We start from the raw sequence: 21,066 nt of genomic DNA on the forward strand, positions 1-21,066 counted from the left end.
AAAGCGAACAAGCCAAGTGTTTGTTTTTCTTTGCCAAGGTGAAGAAAAATGTTCTGCAACTGGCAAACGTGTATGTTACAGTGACAAGCACAGTGTAGTCTGTTTTACCAGGGAACTCCCAATTTTGCTACTTTTGTACTTCCGTGAATAAGTAGATTGGTAACCTAATATATTTTATGGGTTACCTGACCAGAACATCTAATGTATCATAAGAGTAGCATCTCGATAAAAACATCCATCATTGCTAGCGTGTGAAATAAAGCCGGTGCTGCGTAGGAAATGGCAGATGAGAATTGAAGTTTACAAGATTTAATTAATGATATGGAGCTACTACGGAATCTTCACCGTTCTGGAAGCAACAGCGATCACATTTCCGCTCCGGAATTGGAGATGGAGCAATCACAGATAAACACATGGATTTTTATTCTGAAATGGTCTTAGATTTCCATCAGAATGATCCCTTACCTAAATTTACAATCCAGCAGAAGTTAGCCCCCTAATTCTCGCTGCGCTCATGATAAGGGTTTAATACAGCTATATGTACACCTATTTGAGACATGTTATGATCTTCAAGAGAATTTATTTTTGCACCATATATGGCTGAATTAGACACTCTCCCAAAGACATATTCCCTAATAAATATGCCATTGTATTTGAAAAGTCAGTTATTTTCAGACAGCATGTATATAAGGTTTGTTATTAAAGGACATTCTTGAATTCTATCAAGTACATGTTCAAAACTAATTTATTCTCTCATAAGACAAGCTTTTAACTGCATCTGTTTTACGTTTCTCTCCATTTAAAATACCTTGTATTTACAGAGACCCTTAAGCATGAGTAGTCCAGTTTGATTTTGAATCAAGTTGGATTGCTCATATGCTTAAAGTTAAACAGATGCTGAGGGGCCTTCCTTGACTGGGGCCAAAAAGACTCTAAAAAAGTGTGTGTGTACACACAGTGAGAAGGGACACAAGTCTTAGCAGCATGAATTGGATTTGGTGGCATTATTTTAAAAAGCAATGTAGGTACAATTTAGCAGGTTATTCTGCATAAATACAGGTAAAAACCTTTGACTACACTATATACCATCCTGCATTGTGTATAGGCTGCATATGCTAAGGAGCCACTGCTTTAGAGAGATTTTTAAAGTACCTGTATTAAGAATTTCCTTTATCTGTCACTTGAAAAGCCTGTTACTGTTGTTAGGAGTTCCACCCCATAGGGTGCTATACAGAAATCTCGACAAATGACTTCAAATCGCTATTTTACACATAGAGATCAGGTTCCTCTAGATCTTCCAGGGCTAGAATGAAGCTGTTGGAAAGTGGGAGTCTCCTCTCACCAGTAGTACAAAGCTCCTATTGCCAGCCCTGCAGTCAGGGGCTAGAGGCCCTGTTTCCCCAGCCCAGGAAGTGTTTTACATATCATACCCAGATCTCTTTCAGGCCCTTTCCTCAAGGTACAATTTATTAATTCAAACAAACAAATGTTGCAAAGTAATACAAAACAAAGCAGTTTCCATACTCAGTACAGGCTGCAGGGGCCTAGAGACCTTTCACTCTTTACCTTGCTCTGCTCCAGAACCATCACAGAAACTAGCCTCCCTTTTATATCTCTCTTTCCAGCTGAGCTCTCAGCCCTTTATAGGCACCTCCTGACCCTCCGCGCCCCCCATCCCCGCTGATAATTAAACAGGGGTAGCTGGCCCCTTGCCCTTAAAGGGGTAGACCAGCCTGTTACAGGTCCTAAACAAATCACTGCTGGTCTAGGACTGAATTTTGTCTACCCTGGGCCTTTGACTATTGTGAATTTTCTGGAGGAAATTCTACATTAAAAAGTAAGGAAATACTCCTCCAGTAGGCTGATGTATAAAATGAATAGTGTCAGTTTGAATGTGTTCTGGGATACAGAATCCTTGAAGTAGCCCTGGTAGAGATGGATTCCTGCCAAGTGTACGACAATTCAATTTGCATGATAAATGTAAGGTATCACATCGTTCTGTCCACTCATCGTATGACTGTATGTACACCATGTAGGGATATCATAAAAATTACTACATTTCTGCAGTCTGTACTTAAGACTAAATGGGACCCAGATCCAATGTTACCAAAGGACTGCACCCAGCAAATCACAATAGGCTCCACATATGTCAATCCCCCCCAAAAAAACTGTATCTGATTTTAGTTCATAAACTTCATTAGAAAAGAACAGTCTCATCAGTGCAGAAGTAGATGAAACAGGCAACCTCTCTGACAGAGTTTTTCACTAATCCATGCTTACTAGTCTGTACAGTCTGAGCCTGGTTCACCTCTGCATTACTCCAGTTTTACCCTGACATCAGTGAAGCTACACTGATGGAGGAGTGTTGTGATGAATCAGGCCCAGTCTCTCCTCACTTCTCAGCAAAATTTGCTAAGTCAGTGCACTGGTGCAGTCTAATTAGTAAGAATGTATCCATACAAAATACTCTACAGTACATTTAGTAATAAATTTCCAAATTCTATCAAGTAATGAACACTTAAGATTGTCAACAGACGAATAAAACAATGTTCATTTTGTGATACACTACCCTTGGTGAGTGGTTTTGTTTGTTTGTTTTTAAATTGAGTGTTCATTTGCTTTAATTCACAAACTTCAGAAATATGCAGTAGGCCTCCCAACTGTTAGTCTGGCCTTTCTTTACATCATATCAGAATTTAGTATTAAATACTTAAAACAGGCATCTTCAAAAAACAGCCCTGGGAGTGCAAAACAGCACCAAATGGCTTCAAATGGTCACTGTAACTTTAAGGCAATGACTGAAAAGTGTTTGATTTATTGCATACCACTACAGGAAAGTACATCCAGACCCCTAGGGGGAAAAACACCCATTAACATCCAAATGAGGAACCCATTTACCATAAAATTTTATTTGGATCAAAATATGGGCATGATAAATGAAGCATTTGAACTGCTAAGTTTCAGGAAAGAAAGAAAGTCAGAGAAACAAATATAGACATAGAAGAGGGATCAGTTATATACAATGCCTCTGTTCTTCTCTCAATCCAGTAGGTATTGCTAGTTTGATGTGCCAAGAGATGACACCTGAACCAGCGTTAATTATTCCACACTAATCGCTCCCTAGCTATTATGGTATATATATTAACAGCCTTAGTTCAGATGGTCTCAGGGATATTTCATGAAAAGGATACCAGAGGTAAGAGGGCTCTGTCATTTAGCAGCCTTGATATCAAGGGGCGCAGAGTTGAACAGGTGCAAGCTGATCAGAGGAATTTGTTCTGAGAAACTGACAGCAGCCTGAAAAGGTGAGCATTTCTCTTTTCCATAACTGTAAGAATGCTGGACCCTCATCTTGGCTGGGACCTCTACACACCACTGCAATGCAAGTTATTCGGTTAAGCAGCTATTAATTGTATAATTAGATATGGTTTTATACCATTTTCCTTTGATTTAATATAGTTTCTCTCACTTTCTGATAAACTTTGCCTTCTTTAAGATATTTTAGTCTGGTTTGAGGGCCTTCATAACAGATCATTCTTTGGGACAAGAAACACTATGCTTCTAATCTCTGGTGAGAGACTGAAGGGCAAAGGACTGGCCATCTTTAGAAGGTGTTGCCAAAATGTTCACATGGTCAGTAAGATGCACAGGTGAAGACTGATGACCAATAAGAGTGATGGAATAGAAGATAAAAGGTAACAAAAATCAATAGGCTTACTTTGCTAATTCAACTGTTCTACAATATCCTCCAGCTATTAGACTACAGGAAAAGGCTTCCAGTCACTCTAAGAAAATAACGTGACATGCATCATGCTGGCCTAGGAAGATAGCTGTCACCAGTGTAACAAAGACATGTTTGACTCACAAATTAGCCTTCTGGTGGGTAAACTATTGAGACACAAAACGAGCTCCTATGGAAATAATAAAAGTGACTTATTTCCTGCTTTATGAAACCATAAATATGTTGCTTTATTTACTGCCAGTTCTCCTGCTGTCTCTGAATTGTTAGGACTCATTTATTTTCATTAAAGTTTCAAATTTAAACTGACAGTAAAGTAAATGAAACAAAAAGAAAGCTAGTGTGGTGGAGCTTCACATAAAATGTGCAGCACTTTCTACAAAAATGAAAGTTATTAGTTAGAATAAAATTGATATGTAATCATAGAATCCTAGAATATCAGGGTTGGAAGGGACCTCAGGAGGTCATCTAGTCCAACCCCCTGCTCAAAGCAGGACCAATCCCCAACAACAGTAATAGACCCCTGGTTCTGAATTGATGGGCCGGGCCAGGCCAACTATCATGTATGAAGACATACCCATTGATGTCTTCATACCCAAGACTTTCCTTAGAAGAAGGCTACAGAAAATGCCTCTGTCTACCTCTGTGCTTTCCCACACAGTTATTCATTTATCATATCAATAATTTTCTCAAAGTATCCCAGGTTATAAATATGTCCAAACCATGAAATTCATAAGATATCCTCTTAGGGTAAGCGGAACATTTTCAAACTCTCTGTGCTGTAGCGATTTTAACATTGGTCAAAAGGTGTGCTTGAGGTAGTCCTGGATACCGTACAGTAGACCAGCAATATTTCAAATAGATCCAAATATGAAGCTTCTGCTCTTTTTTTCTGACTAGGGTTGGTATAACCACTCTGAAAGTACCAGAAAAAAGGCTTGAGGAGACTTTGTGCCTGCTCTTCTCACTTTCCCACATCACCAACCTGTTAATGTAAAATTAACTAATGAGTTCTAATTCCTTTGCTGACTCCTTATTGCAAGGACAAGGCACCATCAGTGACAACTCCGTGGGTGCTCTGGGGCTGGAGCACCAACAGGGAAAAAAATGGTGGGCTCTGTGCACCCACCAGCAGCCCCCCAAATCAGCTCCACCCCCTCCCCCTCCTCCCAGTGCCTCCCGCCCACCGGTGGCCCTGCTGATCAGCTCCTCCCACTCCCTGGAGAGCCTCCCACCCGCTGGTGACCCCACCAATCAGCACCTCCCCCTCCCTCCCAGTGCCTCCCACCCGCTGCGATCAGCTGTTCCACAGCATGCCGGAGGCGCTGGGGAGGAGGGGGTGGAACAGGGTGGGAAGAGGCAGGGTAGGGGTGGGGCCTTGGAGGAAGGGGTAGAGTGGGGATGGGGCCCGAGGCAGAGCTGGGGATTGAGCATCCCCCAGAACACTAGAAAGTTGGCACCTATGCAAGGCACACAATGTATCTAGGCATTCATACCACACTCATTCATAGATTTTTTAAGGCCAGAACAGTGGCAGGAGTAGTGGTAAACTATTGTGATGTCTGACTAACCCTGGTGGTGTCTGTTAGCTAAATGTTAACCATCCAAAACTTATATGTTGCTGTCTTTCCTTCCTCTGCTGTCTCCCTCACAGCCAGTAGGAGCAGCTGTGGAAGCAGCCAAAGAAGGGACTGCCACACTGGGGTGAAGAGAAAAGGGGTAAAATGGGGCCCAAACAGGGCCACCCTTCTCCCCATCACCCCCTGACCCAGAACTGTAGAGGGGAGACCCCTACACACACACTCTGGGGAAACTAAGACCCAGATGGTGCCTCTCCATCATCCCATGGCCGTGGGGAAAATGCCAAATTCCAATAGAAGCAGAAGCAGCCAAAGCAGGTACCCTTGGACATTCAGAGAACTTTCTGCAGTCTTGACTGGGCTTTCTCTGCCCTGTGCAGCAGAGATGGGCTGCTTGCTCCAACCCTACTCCTTCCCTCCCACCTAGTCTCTTCATCTCAGTTTCACTCACACCTGCCCCTTTTACCCTCTCCTCTCCTCTCCTCCCCTGCCCTGTCCCCCTCATCCCCCCTTTTCCCCTTCATTCCATTTAGCTTATCTCCTTCTAAGTAACATCACCTGAATAAGTCATGGAACTAACATATTCTTTGCTGCCATCACATTGCTCACTCAGCTTGCATGGTCTACCGCTTCCTCCACCTTATATCTGCCCTGTCTATTTAGATTGTAAGATCTTCAGGGCAGGGATGGTCTCTATTGTGGTTTTTGTACATGGCTCTTTTTTGTACAGTGCCTAGCACAATGGGGACCCACTCTTGGTTAGCTCTTCGGAACTACTGTAATTAACGTGATTACTACTACTAATAATAATAATGTGCATTTGGTTAATTATGTTCCTCTGTCTGTCCATATGGTGCCAGCACACTTTCCTCCCCTTAAAAGTCTCTTCCAACAGTTTCATATAGAAGTTGATACACTGGAAGACGATTGAGCCCTTCTGCACCTCCTTTCTTGGTACCTATTTTCCACAAGAATGCTTTGTCCCTATCTAATTCTCTAACTTCCCTCCTTCCTGGCTATTTGGTGTCCCGTTGAAGAGTGAAACCTGGCCCCATTGAAGTCAACAGCAGAACACCCAATGAATTCAACAGAGCCAGGATTTCATCCTTCATCTAGACTCTTACTCTTGCTGTCTGACTAGCGCAGTGTTTCTTTCTGTTTTCAACTTTCCTTGGCAGTTGAGTTTAAACAACTCAGTGTTTCAAGTATTTCAAAAACCATTATGGGGACAGGTGGATCCCATTTCGTCATCAGCCACAATTTAGAGGCAGCAGCAATGCCCTCACTTGTAACTCATTTTGACATGCAGTAAACTCTTGGTATACGTCTGATGGACCTGGGAGATGTCCAGACATCTATAAGCATTTGGGATAGCAAATGTTCAAGAAGGTATTTCTGCTTCATAATTACCCCCACTAAAATGGTGAGCATAACAAATGGGTGATTTTTAAAATTGTTAATCTTAAGTGGAGTTTATTGGCAAATGTCCCAGTGTTGTCTCACTGCAACATATCACATCAGCATGTATCAGTCACGCTGCCTCAGATCCCTTAATATGGACTAGAATAGCAATCACCAGGAACATTGCAAGTTAGGTTTGCTGTAGGTTTGTAAGAGGGTTTGATATTGTGTGTATCAGCTGTTTTTGGTTTGTTTGTTTTGTTTTTGTGGTGTTAGAACCTGAGATTACCCGTGAAAATTCGGGAAATTTTCCATTGTTACATTCAAAACATGCAGAATTCACCTGGTTATGAGTTCCCATAAGAACAAGTGGGTTTTGTCACAATTTTCTGAGCTGTGAAGCATTTGACTAACAGAGACGGTAATAGAGATTAATAGTGAGGAGAAGCAGGACACCATATTAGACACTGAGGAAAGATTAAATCTTTGTCCCTTGTCAGCTGCTGGCTTTTTGTTCATAGTCCTGCTTCTGCTGAACTGAGGGAGAGAATGACCAGATCTTGGCAGCCACATTAAAAACTTTAGAAAGGAGGAACATGACAGCTCACTGTCCTAGACAATATCACTAGAGGAGCAGACTAGGAGGTCATCATGCCTTCTGCTTTCCAGACAGATCACCAAGTGTGATAGGCCACGCTGGCTCATGGTTGGAAGTAAAAAAACCCCATGAAGCTGCTGGAGAAAGGTGAAGAGTGGCAGTTTCCAACCGACCCTAAAACTCAAAGGAAAATTTGGCTGCATCTGGAGCATCAATCAAAACTTTGGGCCAGGGAGTAAGATGGTGTGTGTGGGAGTGGAACACAAACCTATGCAGATCAAATCCAAAAGAAAACAAATATATTTGCATGGACGTCTGCAGAGCAAAACTGCTGCCAGGCTTTAGAAGTCCCACCTAAGCCTGTACCTGTTCCTCCCAATCTTGTACACCTTGTTCCTCCCAATCTAGAAGTCAGTGGTCACTTGTGCTCAGAAGACAGGTACCACAACAGGCTCTCTTTCATAGTGCAAGCTTCTCGCTGAGTTTTCTATTAACAGTCTAAATTCTGAAGTGGTGTCTTAGCTCGTCCTAGACAGTTTCTTCTCAGATAGCCATACCAGCAGCTAGATAAAGACAGACAGAACATCAAGGACTGTTGTCAAAAACAAATTTCATTTTTCTGTTTGACCTGTTTTACGTTGGAAATTTATGAAAATGCTAGTGGCACTTATAAGCAGGTAACAAGCCTACTTCCATAGCTATTCTGACCCTCAGGAACCACAACTGGTATGCCATTAGATTGATTACTAGTGTTTCAAAGCAGCAGACTAGATCAAAGCATACTACAGAACTTTTAGTGAGCAGTAGCCGGGTCTACATAACACTTAGGGCATAGCAGGCTAGTGCAGGGTAGATTTATACCCCAGTTTGCTGAAACTCTGTTAATATAGGCAAGCCCTAGAAATCATGCCTGGGATCTCTTCTAGGAAACCACAATCTGTGCACAAAAGGCTTCATCTCTCTTAAGGAGAGACAGAGAGGCTGGCTTCTACTTAGTTTCCTAAACTGTGCCCATCACCATAGTATCATAGTACCTTGATTCCTGATGGCCTTGTCCATTACCATCAAGGTACTCATCTCCTCCTGGTGCCACACTGGCCTATGTCTGTTTTCTCCCAGCACCTTTTAGGGAAGTATTTAGGCAAAACCAGTCAACCGTTATTAGTGGTGAAAGAAGACTAATGTGAACAAAAATCAAGAAAAGATTCGTTTCAGAGTAGCAGCTGTGTTAATCTGTATTTGCAAAAAGAAAAGGAGTACTTGTGGCACCTTAGAGACTAACCAATTTATTTGAGCATAAGCTTTCGTGAGCTACAGCTCACTTCATCAGATGCATTCAGTGGAAAATACAGTGGGGAGATTTATATACATAGAGAACATGAAACAATGGGTGTTATCATACACACTGTAAGGAGAGTGATCACTTAAGATAAGCTATTACCAGCAGGAAAGCGGGGGGCGGGGAAGAAAACCTTCTGTAGTGATAATCAAGGTGGGCCATTTCCAGCAGTTGACGAGAATGTCTGAGGAACAGTGGGGGGTATGGGGGGGAATAAACATGGGGAAATAGTTTTATTTTGTGTAATGACCCATCCACTCCCAGTCTTTACTCAACCCTAAGTTAATTGTATCCAGTTTGCAAATTAATTCCAATTCAGCAATCTCTCATTGGAGTCTGTTTATGAAGTTTTTGTTGTTGAAGAATTGCAACTTTTAAGTCTGTAATCAAGTGACCAAAGAGATTGAAGTGTTCTCGACTGGTTTATGAATGTTATAATTCTTGATGTCTGATTTGTGTCCATTTATTCTTTTACATAGAGACTGTCCAGTTTGCCCAATGTACATGGCAGAGGGGCATTGCTGGCACATGATGGCATATATCACATTGGTAGATGTGCAGGTGAAGGAGCCTCTGATGGTGTGGCTGATGTGATTAGGCCCTAAGATGGTGTCCCCTGAATAGATATGTGGACACAGTTGGCAACGGGCTTTGTTGCAAGGATAAGTTCCTGGGTTAGTGGTTCTGTTAGTGGTTCTGTGTGTGGTTGCTGGTGAGTATTTGCTTCAGGTTGGGGGGCTGTCTGAAATTTTGTACTCATTTGCATTCCATGTCAGGAATTAGATTCTAAAAACCCACAACGGCAGCTGGGATAAGTACTATTGCCTTGTAAGAAAGTGATGTGCACACTTTCATACTATATAACATAGCTTGCAACTGCTGCCATTTTAAGGTTTGGTTTGCCCATGACACTGTAAAGGAATCCAAACATTGTCAATCTATAATAATAAAAAAGTGCTCTCTGCAGTGCAGCTGACCTCATATATAACATCTTTTCAGGGTCCATTATAAGCACCTGTGTATCGGCCGTGGACCCCGAAAAGCCAGCAGTAACAAATAACCATACTGTGTCTAGAAGTAATGAGTAGTTCACTTGAACTGACTGCAGACCTGGCTCCTAACTGAGCAAGGTGCAGTCATAATGCAAACCTCGTGACTCAGCTCTGCGTCCTACTGACCTGCTGTGCCAGCGCTGGATTTCACCGGAGCAAATGGTACCAATAGCATAGGGTACAGGGGGGCTTGTAGGCTTCCCTAAAGCCAAGGGGAGCTGAAGGCACTCGCCTCCTCTCAGGGCTTGGGAAGTGGACTATCTGGAGAAGACTGACACTCATAAAACTCATTTCGCTCATTGCAAGGCTGGTGCTCAGTTCTAAAACATTTCTGTGTTATGCAACTGCCCAACTTAGCTCGGCCTGTTGCTTTACATTAATTGTGTAAACCCGAAGGCTGCCCAGAAACTGAGGACAGCAAACCCCTACGGTGCCAGGAGCTTGCCAAAGGTGCTGCCACTTGGAGGGAAGTACTGTAAGCACTCGCCTTAGTGGGTTCCAAGAACCATGCAGACACATGGCTGAGGGAAAGGGTATCTTACGGCATCAGGCAGGGAACGTCTGCGAGGTAGGGACGTATGTATGTTAAACAGTGACCATTCAAAGTGAGCCACAGCAGTCTTGTTTGAACCCCCAGGGCAGTCCAGCTGGGACTCTTCAGGACTAGTGCCTGGGGTGCCTCTCCAGTTCAGTCTCCATTCAAAGCAAATAGGCATTTGCATGTTTCCTGGTGAGGGTCAGTTCGTGTCTCTCAGTGGGACCCCTCCTCACTGGCTTCCTGCCCAGGTGCTGCTGCTCCCCTGTAAGTCCTACCCAGACGTTACGTTGGAAGAAGACGGGCAGATAGCATGGGGACAGGGGCGATGGAGACATGGGAGAAGAACGAAAATGAGTGAGGAGATAAGAAAAGAGAGATATTGGAGGAGGGATGAAGAAAGGACTGACAATGGGGAGGAGGAGAGTATGTCAGAGGCAATGTTCAGGAACAGAAAAATAAAAGGAAGAGATGAGAACAAATAAAGAGGAAGAGACTAAATGCTTGAAGAGGTAGAAAAACAGCCAAGAAAAAAAAAGAGAGAAAATCAAGCCCACCAGAAAGGAAGTATCTACTCTGTCACTGATAGGCACTGCTAATTTGGGAAAGCTGACTGAGGTGCTGGGAAAGGGCAGGATCAATAGAAAAGGCTCAGTTTTTCTAATTCCAGTGAAATCAGTGCTTGCGAAAGATGGCAGATTAAGATTCTTTGAGTGTGAGGACCACAGCCCTCTTCTGAACAGACCACCACAAGGAAGTAGCTTGGTCTTCACGTGCATTCAGGCTGTGATCTTGCTGATGGGAATGCCGATGAAGGTGCCAGTTAGCCCAAGAGGTCGTGGTGGCTTTTGTGCTGTGGACAGCCATCCACCAGGAACTGGATCATTTAGTGGTGGTTTTTCTTATTGTAGCTAAGGGTATTAAAAAGGCTTTTCAGGAGATGCAATTGACATGTCAGCTAGAGTTGCATGCTAAGTAGGTCACTTAATTTTAAACAGAAATTCTGCCAAAAATTGTAAACTTTTTATATGATCACGATATGCTTGCTAAATTTGCTGTACCATGATGCTTGGCAACACTGGAAGGCCTTCATCCTTTCCACCTGATGTGATTTCCTATCCCTCATTTACATTCACTTTAAGTTCCCTTTCCACTTTCAGAGCACTGTAATTGGGCCTGAGTGTAAATGAGAATAGAGTCTTGTGTCCCCTTTTTATACACAGTAAAGCAATGCACATTTCTGGCCAAAACTTGCTCACTTTTCTCACAAGAGTCATCTCATTGTCATGGGATAAAGTATAACCAAAGCATGAGTCAATCCAATCAGCCCCTAGAAGAAGGTAAACATTTGTTTCATTTCCAAATGAGTTAAATAACAATAAGGCTGATCTCTCATAGCAAATGCTGAATTGCCAGGCATTTTGATGAACGGGACCCTTCCAAATTAATTCTTCTAAATGACATGTAGTGTGGAGATCTTCTCTGATCAGCCCACCTGCCATCAAAAAGCACAGGTGTAAATCCATCTGTGCTTCCTTTTCTGTCCACCCCGACAATGAAATTTAGGAGGCCAAGCCTTGTCTGTGCAGCTCCTGTGGGGCACAGCTAAGCTCAATAGAAGCTCCCAGAGACCTAGTAGACAAAAGAGGGATGGGGCTGTTGTAGGGGGGCTGGATCAGAAGGTCTGCTAGTTTTTTTTTTTTTACCCTCTTGCCATCACCCCAACCCTCAGCAGAGGGAACATGAGGGGCCAGATATTCAGAGATGCTCAGCACTTGCAGCTACCATTGACTGTAGTTGGATTTGCACAGCATCTCTGAAAATCAGGTCATAGGACTGCAACCGTTGTATGGCTTGGGCAGGGAGGATTCCTTTTCCATCGCTGTACTTCTCTGGTTCAGGGGGAAGGATTTGGTCCCTGTTGATGGCTGAACAATGAAGCGTATGATGTTTGCTCTAATTGATAATCAGCCTTTAATTAGGTGGGCATAGCAGCAGGCCTCATCAAAAGTTAACAGGTCATCAGTCTCCTACCAAGAATCGTGTGTGGATGAAAGTGTAGCAACAATTCCAAGTTCTTGCCATGATGAGCTTGTGCCTATAAATGCATATTGGCAGAGCATAGCCAGACACATGCCAGAACCATATGTTTCCATATGAGGTAGCTTGGGTATGTCTTCACTGCAGAGTTAGTCTGAGCTATAGCTGGACATTGCCCCTAATCACCCCTTTCATCCCCACAGAAAAACCTCAAACCCAAGTTTGGAAGCATGGTGGAAGGTGCAGGTTTAACTTCAGATTTTGCTTCAGTCTGGGCTGGCAACTTGCCTACTTTGCAATGATAATGCAGGCTAATCAAGCCCAGTGCTGTTAATCTTCCATTGCTATCCCACAATGGTAATCACTTGGGCTGTATTTTCTTATCTACCTCCTCCTTTCTTCTTCACTATAAGTCACCTACAAAGTTAATTCTCATGCTGTCTGGACAGTGTACAGGCCACAGAATGCACTATGTGCCTCCATGATGTTTTGTCCTCAACCAGGTATTATGAGGTAGAATGCCTGTAAGGGACAGGTGTCTGTTGACACTGTCCAACCACTGTGCTTTAGGTCTTCAGGGGTCTGAGGGGGAGTCTTTTCTATCCTGCTTTCACTGGATTGAAGTCAAAGCCAACTCTCGCAGGGAAGCTGGAGGCATTCAGAGCAAAAGACCATACCGCCTTAGGGAATGTTGGTTGGCGCTCTTGTGAATAACATGGGTAGTATTGAGCAAGAACTTGAAGTCCACACCCCAATAGGGTCATCAGTAATGGGGCACTTCGTCAAGAGCGTCTTCCACACAAACACCTTGGTAACTAGAGAGATGAAAGTTTAGTGGTCAGTATCCTGACTTATGGGACTGAAACGTGATCCCTCACTGTCAAAATTGAAAAGAAGGTGGGTGCCATTCTGATAAAGGACCTCCACATGATCATCAAATGGTTCGAATTCAAGTTGAATGAAGAAATCTGTCTAACTAAACAGGTCCTGCTGTCTCAAACAGTTGCTCACCAACACTGCCTCAGCATTTTAACTCCACATCTGCCTGCTCCATTTCTGCTATGTTCCCACAGCATTTGAATACAGATGCCATTCAAGAAAGTGAATCACTTTGTGGTTCAGAAACTGAATTCCTTAATCACATTCTCATTAGAAGTTCATGCTGCCAAATGCTGTTTGCTCTCACTTTTACAACTGTCTGCTTTAATGAATAACTCCACTTGGAAGTTATTTACATAAAGTATTGTTCTCAGGCCACTGCCACAGACATGTTAGGGCAGAGAGGGAAGCTGCAAACGAATTCATAGAGCACCACTTAGAACCATGGAATATCCCACCTGGAATCCATCCCAGAACATGGACTAGTACAGCATCATTGTATGCCATTACATGAGTCTGGCATGGGTAGGGCTTTGAAGAGGGGACGTACCATCCATTCTAGGCTAGCCACACTAATGCTGCTACCCTGACAGCTCTCCTCCAGGTATAGAAGCCATCATTCAACACACAAGATAAAGGCAGTCACTTTGATATCAAAAGAACTAGCATAAGAGCTGCCTGAATATCCTTGCTCTGCAGGAACAAGAGGAGAAATGTATGTTATGTGGCCAGTGTGATTGCTGCCTAGCCAGTTGTTCCCCATTCAGCGCTTGTATATTTAATCCCAAATCACATGCATTTCTTTCCCTCATGCCTAATAGAATTTCTGATTTTAAACCTCTGCTCTGTATTGACCTGATGCTGTGCACACCTCTGCTGAATCTGTGACCCAGATAAATATTTTAAGAGCTGTTTAAGTCACTAACCTTATGCAAAAGATTGAGAGCTACCTTGTTAATGAAGGAAATTGACATCATGCCTAGGTGACATTAACTCTAGGTCTTAATCAAAACCCATTGAAATCAATGGGACTCTTGCTATTGGCTTTAATGAGCTATGGATCCTGTCTTTTATAGAAATCATTTGGTTCTATCCTCTAGCTGGTTAAAGTAATGATTAGTAGACATTTATTCACACTCTACTCAATAGATAACATTTTGGACAAGCCATCATGTGTGAGGAGTGCGTACAAAATAATATGATTTTATGGCAGCTGATTTTCTTTGCAACATGGATTTGTAAATTGCAGAAATAAAAGCAAACAATATTGACAAATTCTCTGCTGTCAGAGGTGAAGTTCTTGGTATTTTATGTAAATCTCCTAATAATAAAATGTCATTTACCATGGAAAATGGGGAAAAGATAGCAGCTCTTTATGTAGCATGAGTCATTCTTAGCTATATTCTATCTGAGGAAAATTACATATTAGGTACCTCAGTTTCAATTTCTAAATCCTGGGGATCTGATTCTCATTTATATTAAAACCCTTAATACTGTGTAAGAATGTTGCAAATGTGGTACCTTAGTGTGCAAAGGAAAATAAGGCCCTTGATACTCAAAATAATTAAATATTTTTAAAATCACTTTCCCATTCAATAAATGCCTCTAATATTGAAACAGACGAACTATCAGGATTTCTTCTACTCGACCTTTCATGATATTTAGGCATCTGGCTTTTCAGATTGAGTAATCAACATGGTAATTAAAACTACATCTTTGTGAATGTTAAAACTGTCATCTGCATTTGGAATTTTACACATTTGCAAGAAACAATGATAAAGAGAAATTCACCCTCCCTGAGATCATTAGGACATTATAACCAATCTTTGCTCAATTAAAATGTGTATTGCAGAGGCAAATGAGATTCATGGAAGTGTACTGTGTGAAGTAATGTGTAAAATCCAAACAATATTATTACAAACCAAGAACACTCTGCAGGTATAACAATTTACATAGTAATTTGAAATGTATGCCCCATAGAGTAAGAGGTTGCTGTTATTGGTGTGGTTGTTTCACTAACCATGCAATGTACACCTTGATATCTGAGCTGCATATGGGCTATTGTGTTTTATTGCTAGAAAATAAGAATATATTTCTGGTTGAAAGTGGTGATGAGAAAATTATGGAATGTTGCAATAACTTAAATGTTATAAAACTATTGTATAATAATTAATATCAGGTAAAGTCAAAAGTGCCAATTATATGGGGATATGGGAAAACGGTTCTCAAAATTGCACCTTTTTTGTAAACGGTTCCCAGTGGTTGCTCCTTATTTTTATAGGGTGCCTATTATATAGGGGTAATGGTCTTTCAGAAATGCCCTCTTTTTCTTTATGATTTTAGAATTAATCTTGTATTGTGAAAATGACATGGACATAAACTCGTATCAAGGCTTTCCAATCTCAAAACGTAATAAAAGGTGATTTTATAGCAGCCAACACGACAATGAACAGCAAGCCAATGCTGTACGCATGTATTCTACTGTCATTGAGCTGGAATCATCTTATCTTGCTTTACCATCCCAGATGCTGCAAAGGGAAGGAAAGGTGAGCAGAACAAAGCTGTGGCTTTGTATCTTCTACATGCTGTGTTTTATTGGCATTGGATCTGCTGACCGTAAACAAAATGCTGCAGATCAAACCAGCATCAGTCTGTCCATCTCTAGGCAACAAGGGTGTTGGAACAATGTGTAGAGTGGGGGTGCTGAGAGCCACTGAACCAAATTGTAAACCCTGTATATGATGGAAACCAGTTCAAGCTAGGGCGTGCATTAGTACCTCCATTACCCTTAGTTCCAGCACCTATGCAAAGCAGACAGAGTTATTTCTATTTTTGTGGGTAAATCCAATCGCCTGTAGTGGGCATGGAGTACTGTTGCTACAGCAGAACTAATTCTGGGGAACCCCCAGGTGGAGTGATCTGGCTGGCTTTCAGGCCATTGGGAGGAAATCTTTGCTTATTTATCATCACACTCCCAGTCACTATAAACATTAGCAGCTGCAGCTTTGGAAACAGTGTGCCTTGAAGAAGCACTACATATTTTTAAAATTCTTTTGATTTACACCACCTCAAAGCTTCTTTGGACGTTATTTTTGCAGCAAATTAAGGGATTAAAGCCAAAGTTCTTTTTGTTTTGGGTTCCAAAATTTGATATTTTAACTGAGCGGATTTCTCACTTGGGCCCCGATTCAGTCAACCATGTAAGCATGTGGTTAACTTTAAGTATGTGAATAATCCCATTGACCTGAGTTGGACGACTCACGTGCTTAAAATTAAGCACCTGCTTACGTGCTTGGCTGAATCCGGGCTTTAAAGAAGGGGTATCTGATTTAGAACAATGGACACTACTAGAAAAACACTTTCAGGAATCAATACAAAGTTTAACATTGTTTTACATGGAAAGATAAAAACATTTTCAAAACAAACCATTTAGAAAAGAACTGTCCATTCAGATCCATATGTCATTTAAAAATGTTTCAAATCCGCATTTGGAAATGATGTTCAAAATGTTTTCCTCAAGCTGGACTCCATTTTTTTTTTCTCAGTTGTTTCAGTGAGGGGGAAAAAAATCCATTTCAGACTGGAACAAACTGGCTTTTTTTCAGATTTTTCAGTTCAGCTGCTGAACTAAAAAAAAAAATCAATTTGCTTGGCCCTCCTTGTAATCACTTTACTCAGTAGCAAATGTTTGTCGGCTTGAGCCCACAGATAAGTTAGGCATCTGTTTACAAGCTGGTTCAGTGGTGGAAAAACACTCACCTGCAATGTGGATGTAAAATACAGAAAATGTCCAGAGGTGACCTAGGGAATTGGGCGGCAAACACCATTTGATGCTAGAGGCTTGTCTTTATGGTGGAGTAACATGCTCTACAGGGTGTGATTTCTAAAGCACACTAACAGGTTGCGCATTAATTGGTCCATATAGACTCTGCTGGTGTATTTTAATGTAATGCTGCTTGAAGCAGTAGGGAACCTTTAGTGAACTTCAGCAGGGTCTGCATGGACCCACTGGTGTGCAACATATTAGTAGGCTTTAGAAATCCCCCTCCCCCCCGTATAGATTGCATTACCCCACTGTGTAGACAAGCCCTAGGATTCCCCCGAAATCAATATGTACATATAAAATGCAGTGCCAGCAACGAGAGGAGCACCAGTCCTATTATCACCAAATGGTTAATTTATAAAACAAAATACAGTAACCCTGAAATTAACATGAATAACCCAAAGATTATTATGATGTCATGGACAGACAAGTACAGCCAGTGTTTGCCTGTAGCACGGTGACTGCTTCACCCCTTGCATTTTATTTTGGCTTGGATAGGTACTGTCTGAAATGCTAGTGTGTGGAGTTAAATCTGAGCAATCAAGCTTTATGTCTGTTGTGATGCCAAGGGAGAGGATGTACTGCAATGTAAGTTATACTGCAATGTCAGGACAGAGCTATGCTATAAAAGCACATTACAAATGTTAGATTAGTCATCCAAATACAATCCCCTTTAATATTTTCTTTGCAGTTGTCATAAATATAAAGGGAAGGGTAAACCCCTTTGAAATCCCTCCTGGCCAGGGGAAAGCTCCTCTCACCTGTAAAGGGTTAAGAAGCTAAAGGTAACCTCGCTGGCACCTGACCAAAATGACCAATGAGGAGACAAGATACTTTCAAAAGCTGGGAGGAGGGAGAGAAACAAAGGGTCTGGGTCTGTCTGTAGTCGTCTTGGCCAGGGACAGAACAGGAATGGAGTCTTAGAACTTTTAGTAAGTAATCTAGCTAGGTATGTGTTAGATTATGATTTCTTTAAATGGCTGAGAAGAATTGTGCTGAATAGAATAACTATTTCTGTCTGTGTATCTTTTTTGTAACTTAAGGTTTTGCCTAGAGGGGTTCTCTGTTTTTGAATCTAATTACCCTGTAAGATATCTACCATCCTGATTTTACAGGGGGGGATTTCTTTATTTCTATTTACTTCTATTTTTTATTAAGTCTTCTTGTAAAACACTGAATGCTTTTTCATTGTTCTCAGATCCAAGGGTTTGGGTCTGTGGTCACCTATGCAAATTGGTGAGGCTTTTTATCCAACATTTCCCAGGAAAGGGGGGGTGCAAGTGTTGGGAGGATTGTTCATTGTTCTTAAGATCCAAGGGTCTGGGTCTGTAGTCACCTAGGCAAATTGGTGAGGCTTTTTACCAAACCTTGTCCAGGAAGTGGGGTGCAAGGTTTTGGGAAGTATTTTGGGGGGAAGGACGCATCCAAACAGCTCTTCCCCAGTAACCAGTATTAGTTTGGTGGTGGTAGCGGCCAGTCCAAGGATAACGGATGTAATATTTTGTACCTTGGGGAAGTTTTGACCTAAGCTGGTAAAGATAAGCTTAGGAGGTTTTTCATGCAGGTCCCCACATCTGTACCCTAGAGTTCAGAGTGGGGGAGGAACCGTGACAGCAGTGGAGTAAGTAATTGCTGGAATTTCACATTTTTAGTTTAACCATGAATAGTTCAAACTTGCAGTTCATTTTAGTGATTTGTTTCACAATAGATTCCATATCACTTTGTCTTCAGCACACCTTGGCCTACATTTTCAAAAGTAAGTAGTGATATTTTGGGCCCAGTTTGAGAAGCTTGGTGCTCAGATTTTCTAAAAATATGGTGTCTCAAGGAAAGCACTTAAAAATTGAGGCAGCCAAAACCACTAGTCATTTTGACAGTTTAAGCCCTATACTTTTGGAGACAGTTTGAAGGCAACTGTAAGCATTGCTGCCTTTGTCCCATAAAATAAAACAAGTGTGAGGGCTCTTTTTATTCTTAGACTTACTTTTCAGCTGCATGCTTTATTTTGTCTATTAGTTTATTTTCTATGGAGATAGTTAGACACAAAATTAGTTTTTCATTTGTGGCAAGCAAGCTTATGACCCCAAAATGCTGTGCCAATGAATGGCCTTATTAATTTTAGGCAAAACACCCATTCACTTGCAATGGGAGTTCAATTCCCTTAACAATTATTAGATGTGGCAGTAAGGGTTTAATAGATATCTACCATACATATCTAGCTGTACAGTATGTTCAAAATGAATACACTTGAAGACGCATTTAACCATAAATTTTCACACTCAAAATGCTAAAATGTGCATTTCAGCAATTCTTTACAAGATCCTAAATATGTGTGAAATCAGCATGATCTATACTTGAGTAGGGACCGTCTACTCAAAATAAATCTGGAAGAAGATTGGATGTGGATTTAAACCAGTCTAACTATTCCTCAGTAACTCCACGTGTGAACATACTTACTCTGGAATAAGAGTTCCTTATTCTAAATTAGCTTAATCCAATGAATTAAACTAATGTAGAATAAGGCTTGCTCAATCTGGATTAAAAGCATCTGTACATAGAGTTAATCAGGAATAGCTATTCTGGAAAAACTCCCTGTATGTCAAGCTGATTCGCAGCCTTTTGAAATCAATAGGAATCTTTTCATTGATATCATTGAGTTTTGGATAAGACCCACAGAGTCTAATACTTTTAATTATTGTTTAGGTTGTGACACAAACCATTAGTTGCTTCCAGACTCAAATCTGAGGAAGATTGTCTGTTCTGAACACATACTGTTAGCTTTTCCCAGAGATCCAGGACTTGAGGACCTTGAGCCAGTCTTCATTCTGAATATCCTTCTTTCCTTTGGTTTTTATCTTCCCTGTAACCGTTATGTAGATTACTTCTATTTAAATCTACTGGAGTCCTTCAGTACTCTGTGTCTTCTTAACCAATTTTTACATTAATAATAAAAATATATTGATTACAATTAGTGCTCCTGGAACAATCACTACATTTAAATGTTTGGTTTAAAAAAAAAATCTATGGCTTGATTAATGGAGACAGTGTACAGAATGCTGCTGTCAAGAACGGGCGTTGTCTCATTCAGATCTCACATTCTCTTTTGCTTCCTGGGCTGGTAGAAGCTACACATGAAGTGGAGGAAGATCATGCAGTCTTCAATAGGAAGTGAAGATGGCTCGCACCAGACTATGCCTTTTCTTCCCAAGCCTGGCTATGCCACAAAGTATTTCTTGAAGTTAAAGTGGATGTAACTTTACACTCCTCTCATTATGCTGTAGAAAACACTTGTGGGTATGGTGGATTCCGAGTGAAGAAGCATTTATTTTGACTTTCATCTCAACTGGGGAAATCATTTTCTGCTCAACTTTTATTTGAAAAATATCTGATTAAACATCAGGGACATGTAAAATTAGAATAAACATAAATTCACCAAATATACTTTATTCCCCACCAAGTAAAAGAGAAGTGATTAATCTTTAAGTCCCTTTTTAATGATTGAGTATTCATTCATCAACATGTTCATATAGCATCTCATCATCATCTAGTTTTCGCTGTTCTAGTTTTTTCCATGACTGAAATATACCAAAAACACATAAATGTGCCCTAAGCACAAAAGACAGGGTTTTAGTTTACCTTGACAATGGGATGAAATCAACTTAGAATTAACCACCATAATAATTCTACTTCTTATTGAACCTTTGGGCTACGACACAGGATAATCCTAGTTTCCTCTATGCCTTTATTGAATGAAAGATGAGGAAATGACTGTTTAGTTACACTGTGAATTAGAAAAGGGTTAACTGGCTACGAAATACATTACGCTGGTGTAACTGGGTTAGAATAATTAGTGTTAGTTTAAAATCACCTATAGTTAAATAACATTCTGGAAGACATTCACGCAAGCCAGAAAATTTAAAGTTAAGACAAACATTGTTCTTAACATGTGGTGTATGTGTGGAGTGTGTGTGTGCATTCCCATGAGGGGTGAGGCTGGAGATGAGGGAAGATGGACAAAGGCACAATGGTGTCAGGATGGAGTGTTAGCCTTAATTTAGAGTTTCCTGGCTTTTATCAGAT

Source organism: Lepidochelys olivacea (assembly GCF_965140295.1).
Source record: "Lepidochelys olivacea isolate rLepOli2 genome assembly, chromosome: 1".
Taxonomy (NCBI): domain Eukaryota; kingdom Metazoa; phylum Chordata; order Testudines; family Cheloniidae; genus Lepidochelys; species Lepidochelys olivacea.